This window comes from Crinia signifera, chromosome 7, assembly GCF_055691185.1.
Source record: "Crinia signifera chromosome 7, ASM5569118v1, whole genome shotgun sequence".
Taxonomy (NCBI): Eukaryota; Metazoa; Chordata; class Amphibia; order Anura; family Myobatrachidae; genus Crinia; species Crinia signifera.
In genome coordinates this window covers 63,906,820-63,912,918 of record NC_139223.1, presented here as the reverse complement: position 1 = coordinate 63,912,918, position 6,099 = coordinate 63,906,820, and the positions used below count along the sequence as shown (strand labels likewise).

Here is a 6,099-nt window from a genome sequence, read left to right as displayed (position 1 = left end):
TTTTCGACAAGTTTATGTTTGGATAATTATTTTTAAAGTTAATCTTCAAGTTCTTAAGTTCAAGTTCTAATTTTAAAGTTCTGATGTTAAAAAGGAAGCCAAGCCATTACAGTGAATTCATCTAATGTATGGTAAGTAAACGTTCTAATTCATATACTTATACATTACATTTCTCACCTTTAACAATAGTAAAATATGAAAGTTTTAACCCCCCCCCCCCCCCAACGAAAAAAAATCTGCATTAACCTTTACTATTGTAAAATCCCCAAGTCTTCTACCAAATTCTACTATGATGGTATTGATCCAAACATAAATATTTGATTTGCAATTGGTCAGTATGATGTATTTAAATAACCTTTTAAGATAACATAATCTTAGTGGTATCTATTTACCCTTAAATGTATATATTTTTTTAATTTGAAAAATGGTATTTAAATAAGTTAGAATCTGTTTGTAGTTTTTATGTTCTCTACCAATCTAGATTTTCAATATTCTATCATCTCGGTCAGTGGGTTACGGTACAACTGTTAGACCACACTTAGGTAGACAGTCATTAGGTCAACATGGGGAAAGGTCGACATGGGCCAAGGTCGACATGATTGTATGTTGACGTGTTTTTTAAACCCAAATGTCGACATTGACACAGTTGGAGTTGCACCGCAGCCCCTGCAATCGCTCGCTATGCTTTGGACATGTTGCATCGTTACGCTCGGCACACTTTGATTCTCCCGCCACGCCCTAGTGGATGGTAGGGCATGAAATACCGCCTGTAGGCACAAAAAACATTGAAAAAACCTATGTCGACCTAATGACTGGCGGCCTAAAACCATGTCCACCTTTAACCCGGTCGACCTTCAGTGGTCGCCCTAATGACTGTCCACCTAAGTGTTGTCTAATAGATGACCGTTTCCTGCATCTATATATCATTGAGTAATGACTACACCTGTGCAGCAACCATCTGGTCTGGAAACAAAACTATTGTTAGCTTTCGATTCATATACTTGACTACCCCTGATCTAGGTAATGACAGTACACCTTACTATATAGAGAAAGTAAATCACACAGTGTACAATAATCATAATCTATCTACCGTAATTTATATAGTTAATTTTTACTTAATAACCCACTTTTTTACATTATATATCTCATATCAAGCATTTACAATAATCAAAAATATACTAGGACACATGTAAATTATTGATAGAATTGATTTTTATTATATTACATTTATATCAAATATGTGTGCAATTTTATTATATTCAAGTCATTTAAAATCAATTATGGCATCTTTGTTATGTGTAACCTTTAACCATAAACCGCTTAAGACATACATATTTATAAACATTGTTTCATTCACATTGTGAGAAATGCAGAATATGTACTCGCTATATAAGAAAGTCTCAATAATAATAATAATTCTGGGTCTGCATTTGCTCTCAAAACTATATTCAATCATTTTTTGGCATCATGTATTTCATATACTTCATTTCTTCTGTAATGTATGAGCTGCAAAACAAAAGAGAGAAAGTAAATTACACAAAAATCTTGCATAGGCCTGCTTAACTTGTGCATTAATACTTGATGGTTCTTGTCCCAAATTTTTCACGCATATTTAAATGGTACGTCAGCTGACCAATCTTTCAGACAGTGTTCTTCATTGTGATAGTCCCTTACAGATCGGTGGTTTATTCAGGTTTATTCGCAAGGCTTGCGAGTCCACCAAACCCCGCCCGGCGAAAGCCCCCCTCCCCCCTTAAAGTGAGTCTTAGTCCTATCAGCTGCAAATTTGTTTTGCATAGACATCAATTCGCATGGCTCGGGTAACCACCTACATCTTTCGATGGTCACCGACTATCGAATGATGTTTAGCGTGCACGCATATATAAGTGACTTCAGTTCTGGTGTGGATATAGGCGGGCAGCTGACATCCAGTGATGTCAGCTACCCGCCCCCCACACCCGCGTCACTGCCTCATTACCATGAGAACGCCCAGCGTTCTCATGGGAACGCCCAAGCCCCCGCCCATCTCCACCCCCCCCCCCCCAAGGGTGCGTGCACGCATCATACGCCTGCACATGCGCAGATACCCGCAGACGCGCAACATTGGTACTGCGTGTGAATGCACGCAGTACCATATTGATCTGAATGAGGCCCATTATCCTGTCTGGCACTATACACACACCACTGTATTTTACTTTTCTTATCACTGGTTTTGAAAATGAACATTAATTCCCTTATTCAGATCTGATTGTTGAGTGTTTTGGAAATGCCATCTAAATTTTGGATTAAAAATAAAGCAGTCAGCATTTACCCTGCACAGAAACAAAACACCAATATAAATCTATACATGTTACATATGCCCCAACGGCAATGCACATGCTTTTACCCATTTTTGGGAAAATATTGTACTTTGATCAGATCTGAATAAGGCCCTAAATGTGCTCACATTGATATTTCTAAAAATATATATATAAATATTTTTTTAAATCCAAAAAAAAAAAATTATAGGAAGTAAATCAAACTTACCCAATGTGTCTTCCTTTGATAGCCCTATGCCAGCCTCCTCATTGTCTTCTCTTCTCAGGCTGGACCCTTGCACGCTTCTGTGCCGACGTCTTCTCCTGTTCCGTCTGGATGGTCTTGGCTTGAAGGATGCAACCCCCCCCCCCAACAAAATATAAGTTATTTATAGGCACTATAGTCTCTTGTTTCAAAATTTGTCCCTGTTACCATCTCCTTTTACCTTTCCCTAACTCCCCCTTTCCTACAAAAAGTGTACCCTCTTTACTTGTGTGTTGATGCAAGAAACTTACCTGATTCAGCTCCCTTGATAGCCCTATGCCAGCCTCCTCATTGTCTTCTCTTCCCAGGCTGGACCCTTGCACGCTTCTGTGCCGACGTCTTCTCCTGTTCCGTCTGGATTTGTCGTGATGGACGTGAAGCGAAAGGAAAAAAAACAAAAGGTAAGTTCATATCTACTCCTGCCAGGTTCTCTTCTACCTCTGACCCTCTATACTTGCCAAGCCCCCTTTCCTACAAAAAGTGTACCCTCTTTGCTTGTGTGTTGATGCAAGAAACTTACCTGATTCTTTCTTGCCCTGCGAAGAAAGCATGAGGCAACTTACCCTCTGCCGCAGCACTGGAAAGCCTTATGACAGCCCGTCTTCTCTTTGCAGACTGGACCCCTTGATACTTGACGAATCTTCAGTGTGGCAGAGGTGCAGAGCCTTCTTGAACGTTATTCCTGAAAGAAAGTGTGAGTTATTGACAAAGATTTCAACCCTCTGCTATCTGTCCCTTACCCTACATCACTCTTGCCCTGCGAAGAAAGCATGAGGCAACTTACCCTCTGCCGCAGCACTGGAAAGCCTTATGACAGCCCGTCTTCTCTTTGCAGACTGGACCCCTTGATGCTTGACGAATCTTCAGTGTGGCAGAGGTGCAGAGCCTTCTTGAACGTTATTCCTGAAAGAAAGTGTGAGTTATTGACAAATATTTCAACCCTCTGCTATCTGTCCCTTACCCTACATCACTCTTGCCCTGCGAAGAAAGCATGAGGCAACTTACCCTCTGCCGCAGCACTGGAAAGCCTTATGACAGCCCGTCTTCTCTTTGCAGACTGGACCCCTTGATACTTGACGAATCTTCAGTGTGGCAGAGGTGCAGAGCCTTCTTGAACGTTATTCCTGAAAGAAAGTGTGAGTTATTGACAAAGATTTCAACCCTCTGCTATCTGTCCCTTACCCTACATCACTCTTGCCCTGCGAAGAAAGCATGAGGCAACTTACCCTCTGCCGCAGCACTGGAAAGCCTTATGACAGCCCGTCTTCTCTTTGCAGACTGGACCCCTTGATGCTTGACGAATCTTCAGTGTGGCAGAGGTGCAGAGCCTTCTTGAACGTTATTCCTGAAAGAAAGTGTGAGTTATTGACAAATATTTCAACCCTCTGCTATCTGTCCCTTACCCTACATCACTCTTGCCCTGCGAAGAAAGCATGAGGCAACTTACCCTCTGCCGCAGCACTGGAAAGCCTTATGACAGCCCGTCCTCTCTTTGCAGACTGGACCCCTTGATGCTTGACAGTGTGGCAGCCTTCTGTTGTAGAGCCTTGATGGAAAACAAAGTTATTTTCAAATGGAAATAAAATGATCATGCATAAGCATCATTCAACAGATTTATTTAACATACAAAAATATAATGAATATTACCTTTAGGTTAAGCTCTGTCATCTTTTTCTTTTTCAGGGTCCACCTTTGGGGCTCTGCCCTCCTGGTCCACCTTTGGGGCTCTGCCCTCCTGGTCCACCTTTGGGGCTCTGCCCTCCTGGTCCACCTTTGGGGCTCTGCCCTCCTGGTCCTCCTTTGGGGCTCTACCCTCCTGGTCCACCTTTGGTTCTCTGCCCGGCTTCACCACCTTTGATTCTCTGCCCGGCTTCACCACCTTTGGTTCTCTGCACGGCTTCACCTCCTTTGGTGCTTTGGCCGGCTTCACCTCCTTTGGTGCTCTGACCACCTTGACCTTTGGAGCTGTGAGCACCTGCTCCTTCGGCTGTGCTGTCTCTTTCTTGTCATACACCACTCTCCAAGCAAGCTCCTCCTGTGCTGTGCCAGCCTTTGTCTTTTTTTGTCTTCCTGCCTTGACCTCCTTTATGGCTCTGACCACCTTTTACTTTGTTCCTCTGACAACCTGGTGCTCCTTACTTCCTGTGGCCAAATGCTGCTTCTTTAAACTTGCCCGGTTTTGTTGTGCTGTCGTCAACATCTCTGTCAGGCGCATGCTCGCCTGTGTCTCCTGTTGTGCCATGTCTGTCTGCTCCTTCTGCTGGCCTTTGTTCTGGTTTCCTTGAACCACTCCCCAAGAATGCTCCTCCTTGGCTCTGTCAGCCTTCTCCTTTGCCATTCTTGCAGCCATGACCTCCTTTGTGGATCTGATAACCTTGTCCTTTGGTCCTCTGAACACCTGCTGCTACTCACTTCCTGTGGCCACATGCTGCTGCTGTTCTTTTTCCAGTTTTTGCTGTGCTGTAATCATCATCTCCATCAGGCACATGCTCGCCTGCGTTTCCTTTTGGCCCATGTCTGCCTGCTCCTTCTGCTGGGCTATGTCTGCCTCTCTCTCTCTTTGTACTCTCTCCTCATTTTCCTTCGCTGCTCTGTTCCACATTTCTTGTGTTAATCGATCAAACTTCTCCTTCTCTGCTCTGGTACGCTCAGTCTCCTCGGCTCTGACCCGCTCCGCCTCCTTGGCTCTGGCACGCTCAGCCTCTTCGGCTCTGGCACGCTCAGCCTCCTGTTGTGCTCTTTTGAGCCGCTCCTCCTCCGCTACATCTTCCTGTACCAGATCAAGTGCTCTATCCCAAACACGGTGGTCATGTGTTAGGGACTGCATCAACTGTCCTTGTGGTCTAGCCTGCTCCATTTGATCCTGTCTTTGATGGCTTCTTTAGTATGCCCTTTCAGCTTCCTCTTGTCTAGCATACTAACCAGGATCAATCAATGATGTTGATGGTGAAGTTTGTCGGTGTCCACGAACTTGTGCGGCTGAAGATCTTTCTTCTGTCATCAGCTGAAGGCTTGTACAGATCATGCTGCTATTGGCATTGCACTGCTGCTGCCACATAAGCATGCACTGTAGAATCTGTTGCATGTGTTGCCATTGCACTGAATGGTTGGCCTGGAAGTCAGTCAGTTGTGTACTCATTTGTTGCAGAGTCACCTGTCCTTCCTTCTCTTGGTTCTTTGTTGTGCTCATGTCATCAATGTTCTGCTGCATTGTCTGTAAATGTCCAACCACAGATACATTTGATGCCACAAGTTCATTTTAGTATCGACCAATCGATACCATTGCCTCTGTTTGTTGACTGATGGTTGCATTCATCTGATTGATGCTCTGTTCCATCTTGTCAAAACGACTCGCATTCCTTTCAGCATCTTCAGCTCTTCTTTCCTCCAAGTGCCTCAAAGCCTCCAGAATGGCATTTTGCTGTGAATCTATAATACAAAAATCAGTTTAGTTTTTTATGTAATATTCATTTTTCCATCAAACATATTCACAAATTTCAATTCTAACCTTGTTGTGCAGATTCCGGTATTTTAGGT

The 6,099-nt window shown here is 43.6% G+C and overlaps 1 long non-coding RNA gene across 1 annotated transcript; it reads right to left on the bottom strand.

Annotated features, from left to right (window-relative positions):
* Positions 1–3,131: 3,131 nt before the first annotated feature.
* On the bottom strand, positions 3,132–4,082 carry LOC146019471 (uncharacterized). Its single transcript, XR_014450561.1, has 5 exons — positions 4,010–4,082; positions 3,789–3,907; positions 3,568–3,686; positions 3,347–3,465; positions 3,132–3,244 (listed from the first exon to the last, which is right to left on the bottom strand). It is a non-coding gene; the product is annotated as an uncharacterized LOC146019471 (long non-coding RNA).
* Between the last annotated feature and the right edge of the window lie 2,017 nt (positions 4,083–6,099).